Source organism: Phoenix dactylifera, chromosome 3 (genome assembly GCF_051530095.1).
Source record: "Phoenix dactylifera cultivar Ajwa chromosome 3, Ajwa_hap1_PhDact_Kaust_v1.1, whole genome shotgun sequence".
Taxonomy (NCBI): domain Eukaryota; kingdom Viridiplantae; phylum Streptophyta; class Magnoliopsida; order Arecales; family Arecaceae; genus Phoenix; species Phoenix dactylifera.
In genome coordinates this window covers 31,898,746-31,905,448 of record NC_143192.1, presented here as the reverse complement: position 1 = coordinate 31,905,448, position 6,703 = coordinate 31,898,746, and the positions used below count along the sequence as shown (strand labels likewise).

The 6,703-nt window shown below is 47.1% G+C and overlaps 1 pseudogene across 1 annotated transcript; it reads left to right on the top strand.

The window, feature by feature from the left end:
- Nucleotides 1-1,170: 1,170 nt before the first annotated feature.
- LOC120105978 (receptor-like protein EIX2) lies at nucleotides 1,171-4,579 on the top strand (annotated as a pseudogene). The gene has a single exon (XR_016399830.1). The product of XR_016399830.1 is annotated as a receptor-like protein EIX2 (transcript).
- The last annotated feature ends 2,124 nt before the right edge of the window (nucleotides 4,580-6,703 follow it).

Sequence of the window (6,703 nt, the reverse complement as noted above, 5' to 3'; positions counted from 1 at the left end):
ATTTCATCAAAAAAAAAAAAACTAGTTGAAGAGATGATTTCAGTTTCTTCGCCCGTATCAGTATCTTCTTCAATATATAATAGATGTAGGATTAAATACTCACTTACACGGTTCCTCTCATTAGGCGTGGAAGCACTGCACCTATACCAGCCATTCATGACTTTAGACTGGTTTTGGTACAACTTGTCCGAGATCTGGACCACCGAACAAGCACACCGAAGTCATATGTGGTGTGGAGAGAAGTGCTCGTAAATATCCCAGACTTTTGAGTGAATCAAAGTTTTGTGTGGTGTGGAAAGGAGTCTTCGTACATATCCCGCGGACTATGGACTGTTTCCAAGTCATGTGTGGTGTGGAAAGAAGCTTGATCTTGTTGGCGGGTCATGGACGGCGATTTATTGGAATTCAGAGGTCAATTTATTGGCGAGTCATGGACGGCAATGGAATCTTCTTCAGATAAATATAAGGAGATCCATCTACTCCATCTCACAGCAGCTAAATTCATGGATCTTGTTGCGGGGACGGACGCTTTGGCCGGAGCCTCACGCAACAGTTAGCCCACATTAAGCTAGCAGAGAAAGAGGACTGCATTCCTCCCGAGGTATTGTCCGCTTTGGGCGCTCCGGCCCGCGCGTCCAGTGCAGACGGGGGGAGACTGGTGCCCTCACGGTTTTGTCCCACAAAAGGGCCCTCGAGAAGAAAGAATTTCCACCCCCCATTTAAGGCACAGAACCTTTCCGCTACTAGCCGATGTGGGACTAAATTCGGGTGCACCCCCCCCACAACATAGCCCCCCTAGCGGGAAGGTTCCTGTCGCGCCTCCCAGTCCTAGGGGGTAGTCTGCGGCAAGGGGCGCGGCCCTCCTTCTAGCGCCAATCTGTTGCGGGGACGGACGTTTTGGCCGGAGCCTCACGCAACAGTTAGCCCACATTAAGCTAGCAGAGAAAGAGGACTGCGTTCTTCCCGAGGTATTGTCCGCTTTGGGCGCTCCGGCCCGCGCGTCCAGCGCAGACGGGGGGAGACTGGTGCCCTCACGGTTTTGTCCCACAAAAGGGCCCTCGAGAAGAAAGGATTTCCACCCCCCATTTAAGGCACAGAACCTTTCCGCTACTAGCCGATGTGGGACTAAATTCGGGTGCACCCCCCCCCCCCCCCCCCCCCCAAAACAGATCTAAAAGGAACCCAGCTTCTACTTTTGTTCTTTGCTTTTCTGTGCTCTCAAGTGAGAAAAGTCAATGGAGATTCAATCCGAGGCTGCATGCTGATTGAAAGGAATGCTCTTCTTGGGTTCAAAGCAGGCCTCAAAGATCCCACCAACAGGCTATCTTCTTGGGTCGGTGACGACTGCTGCACATGGGAAGGCGTCGCTTGTGACAACCGGACTGGCCACGTTGTCAAGCTAGACCTCCGGAACCCACACCCAATCTCGGACACTGGCGATCTTCCATACAACAAGTGGTGCTTGGGAGGTGAGTTGAGGCCTTCCTTACTTGGTCTGAAGCACCTGAATTACCTTGACTTGAGCATGAACAACTTCAGAGGACTTCGCATCCCAAAATTCGTGGGTTCATTCCGTCAGCTCAAATATCTTAACCTCTCCAATGCTGGTTTGGGTGGACTGATCCCACCCCAGCTTGGGAATCTATCGAGCCTCCAATATCTTGATCTCTACTATGGTTTTGATCTCAGCATTGATAATGCCCTCTGGATTTCTCGTCTTTCTTCTCTGCAATATCTGAATATGACGGGTGTGGAATTCGGAGAAGGTGCTCGCTCGCTGCAAGCACTAAACATGCTTCCTTCTATTGTTGAGGTACGCTTACCCAATTGTGGCATCAACACCATTCCGCTTTCTCTTCCTCATGTGAATTTTACTTCACTTTCTGTTCTTGATCTTTCTGAAAATTTCATTAATTCGACGATGCCTGGTTGGTTGTTCAACATAAGTAGTCTTGAGCAGCTTGATCTCAGCATCAATGATATTTGGGGCATCATTCCTCCTACAATTAAGAATCTCGCTTCGCTCGAGTTCCTTGTTTTATCCGGTAATCATTTTCTTGAAGGTAAAATTCCAGCTGCACTTGGGGGTCTTTGCAAGCTGCAGTATTTGGATTTGTCGGACATGAATATCATCAAAAATTTGCATGAACTTGATGAAGTTTTTGCTGGATGCATCAAAAACAGCTTAGAGACTCTGGCCATGTCCGACGGCCAGCTTAGCGGTTATTTGCCGGACTGGGTGGGAGACTTCAGAATGCTCAAGTCTCTTTATTTGGGTTCCAACTCAATTTCTGGTGCTATTCCCGCATCAATTGGAAGATTGTCGGTACTTCAAGATTTGGTTCTTTGGAATAATATGCTGCATGGGACTATCCCAGCAAGTCCTGGAAGGCTTGAGGAGCTTGTTATGTTAGACCTCAGCTCGAACTTTTTGGTGGGTGTCGTGTCTGAAGAGCACTTTGCCAATTTCACCAAATTGAAAAATCTACTTTTGGCAGACAATCAATTAATTCTGAATCTGACATCTGATTGGATCCCCCCCTTTTCAGCTTCAGGGATTAAATATTGGTTCTTGCAAGCTGGGACCACTATTCCCAACGTGGCTCCAAACGCAAGAAAATATTACCGCTCTTGATATGTCTAGCATCGGAATTTCAGACACCGTGCCAGATTGGTTTTGGAGGTCATTTTCTCATCATATATATTACTTGGATATCTCCAGCAATGGAATCACTGGTCCTTTGCCAAATTTTTATTCTTCTACCATGGAAATTCTAGACCTATCAAACAATTCATTTTCAGGAGCGATTCATACTGGTATTGGCAAATGTTTGCCTAATTTGATATATCTCACCCTTTCCACAAATTATTTAAGTGGTGAAATTTCCTTGTCTCTTTGTCAGCCTGACTTTTTGATTCTTGATCTTTCAAAAAATCACTTGTTGGGTGAGCTCCCTGATTGCTGGAACCACTCTTCCGCTATCAATGTCTTAGATTTTTCAAGCAACAGTCTATCTAGAAACATTCCTCCGTCAATTTGTTCATTACCATATCTCGAGTCGTTGCATTTGAGTAACAATAATCTAACTGGAGAACTCCCATTATCCTTGAAGAGTTGTGTGAAGTTAGAAACTCTTGATCTTGGACATAATGGATTCATTGGTACAATACCTACTTGGATAGGAGAAAGTTTGTTGCCCTTGAAGATCCTTTGCTTACGATCCAACAAGCTTGTTGGAAATATTCCTCCTAATCTATCAAGACTAACTGCTCTTCAAATTCTGGATCTTGCTAATAACAATTTATCAGGAACCATTCCTTCGAGCTTTGGAGACTTCACTGCCATGAAAGTGTCACAGAAGATTGGTGCATACATTTTATATTCTTATGATCGGTATGAAAATATGGAAGTGGTCATAAAAGGAAGAGACATTGAAGATAGTAGGCTCTTTTCATTTGTGATCATTATGGACCTTTCAGACAATAATTTGTCTGGAACAATGCTAGAAAAACTGACCAGCCTTCTTGGACTAGTGAGCTTAAACTTGTCTGGGAATCATCTGACAGGAGAGATCATAGAAAAGATTGGTGCACTGCAACAATTGGAGTCACTTGACTTATCAAGAAACAACTTTTACGGTGGAATTCCTTCGAGCATGATTGCCCTAACTTTTTTGAGTTGCTTGAACTTATCATATAACAACTTGTCAGGAAAAATTCCATTAGGTAATCAGCTTCAAACCTTCACTGACCCGTCTATCTACGCTGGTAATCCTGGTCTTTGTGGGTTCCCATTAGCTCAAAAGTGCAAAGATGACAAGACAAATCAAGGTCCAAATGCTGTTGGAGGGGATGAAGAAGGATCTGAGATCGAGTGGTTGTATATGAGCATGGGGCTAGGATTCGCAGTCGGTTTATGGGCCGTTTTTGGCCCATTATTATTCAACAGAAAATGGAGAGAAGCCTATTTTCGACTTATAGATCAAGTTTATGATATGGTTTACGTAGCCCTGGCAGTGACTTTCAATAGGTTTAAAGAGCGCAATGCTGCAGCATGATTGTTCATGATATGGTCTACATAAACTTTTTTTTCTTTTTTTTGTTTTTTTAAAGTGTTTGTAAAAATGTTCAAAATGAATTATCTGTACTCAAACTCTAGTTTCACACATGGAACCCTGTACTTGTACTACTCTAATAAAATAACAAAGTTCAAACTAACACACTAACTTAATCAAGAGAGAATTGCTAATTACAGTTTGAGGGTCAAGTCATAAGTCATGCTTAAATTATTTGAGCTTAGAGAACTAAACTCATGTGAATGTGCTCTGCAGATCAAGCATGAGCTTATTTGAATTTGAAATGGTTTGAGCTCGAAAGATTGCACTTATAGGCGCAGAAGACTACACATAATTTATTTAGTTAGCAAATTAAGGAATTAGAACTTTGTTTATTCTTGATATGTTATAAAGTTGGCTCTATCTCAAAACTTTGCTTGATCTATGAGCTTACAAGTTTTACATCTGTTATACTATGTGAGTTGTCGCATATGATAGGTAATCTTCCAAAAAAGAAAATAAAACAGATAGGTTATCTCATTGATTTGCCATCTTGAATGAAGCAACTTTTGAAAATTTCTCTTTTCTTTGTCCATTATTGTAGAATAAATCAAGTAGTATAAAATTATCCCATTGAGATTTTTGGGAACAACCTTTTGAGGTTAAACAAATCTCATAGCTTTCAGCATCAATATTCTCATTATGAATTTATTGCTTGAAGAATAAAATTTGGTGCTAATGCAACCTTAAAATTGTAGCTAAGAAACATGCCAAAAGAGAGACAACTCCATGTTCATAGTAGCATGGGAGAAGCTGATCAGGTGTGTCTCCTAGTGTTTGTCTAGCAGTTTCTGTTGGGGGGAATAAGATTTTTTCCCAAATGACATAAATACCCCTAAGAAGCCGTACAACTTCCGACCCCGGACGGCCGAAGTCGGCGTCCGACTTCGGAACGCCCGACCTCAAGACGACCGACCTCGAGACCTCCGACCTAAGAAAAACCCCGATGCTCGAGGTCTACTCTTGTCAGCCACTTACTACGGCCGTGCGCCTCTGAGGTCTGGCCGAGGACCATACCCTGACGCCCCTCTGGCATTTATTGCGCATAGTCGCTGTAACTCTCCGGCTTACTCCACAATAAATGCGGATCTCCGGCTTACTCCACAATAAATGCGGATCTCCGGCTTACTCCACAATAAATGCGCATGGCTCCTGTCATCTACGGAATCTCAGCTCTCCACGGCAAATCAGCCCAGCAGAGTCTAGTCAACTATGATAAGTCTCCGATCTCGGCCATACCTCCGACACCAATGCAATAATTCGCCTGATAGCGTGCTAGTTCGGGCTGTACGACGCCCTCACCGCCGACATCAGTGCAATGATTCGCCTGACCGTGCGCCGACCCGAATGACATGCCGAGCCGTACTACGGCTTCGCCCTGTTACATCGCAGGTAAACCGACCCCCGCCTATAAAAGGGAGCCTTGGCCTCTCAGGAGAGGGGGGAAGATTGATGCACTCTACAGACACTGTTTATCTCCTTTCTACACTATTTGCCCCCTCCCTGACTTGAGCGTCGGAGGGCCGGCGCCGGAAAACCCGGCCACCGGCTCGTGTGCAGGCACCCAGATGGAGGACGCCGCCAGCTGACGGATCGTCGCCTCGCCGCGTGGACCAGCCATCCCTTCTCTTCGACCGCCCCAGACGGAGGACGCCGCTCGCCGACGGACCGCCGCCCCGCCGTGAGAACTCGCCGCTCCCTTTCCTCAACCAAAGATTGCCCTCGGGTCCAATTTCCAGCAACAGTTGGCGCTAGAGGAAGGGCCCGAGTAGCAGCCATGAAGTTGAGAAGTAAGGGAGCCTCTAACGCCTCCCGGCGTCCCCCGCAAAGTCCTGGACACTCTGTCCAGAATTCTCCAACTCCGGCGGACCCGGTTCCTCAGGTCCAGCCGAAACAGTTTGATGCCTTGGTACAGCAAGTCCAAGCCTTGGCCGCCGCCGTTCAGGGTCTGCGGCGCGAGGAAGCCTTACCTACGCTCCCCCCACGGGCTCAGGCCCTGCCGGAGTGTCTTCCCAACGGCCCGGTTTTCCCAAGCCAAAACCTGCATGGCTTCTCCAGAGCCAACAACGAAGAACGAGCTTCGCCCCGGAGGGAGTCACCGGGAGAAGGCTTCGACCGGAGGCCCCAGCTTTCTGAGGCGGAGTCAGCCCCAGACCACCGTGAGCCGGCGCAAACCACGGTGACAATTCCACGAGTGGGGGAGCTCGACCGAAAAGTTGAGCATCAAGAGCGCCAGATTGCGGCGCTCCACAGCAAGAAGGCAAGACAAGAGGGAGACTTTGAGTTCACTACTAAGTCCCCCTTCTCCCGCCAGATCGAGGATGAGCCGGTTCCCGCGAGGTTCAAAATGCCTCAAGTGGAACCCTACAACGGGACGACTGACCCTCTCGACCATCTAGAGAGCTATCGGGCCCTCATGGCCCTGCAAGGGTCCTCGGAGGCCATACTCTGCAAGGCCTTTCCAGCGACCCTCCGAGGGACCGCTCGGCTTTGGTTTTCTGGGCTGAAGCCGAATACGGTGTCCTCTTTTGAGCAGCTCGGCAGGCAGTTCGCCACCAACTTCGCTGCCAGCCGGCGCCAGCGACGGA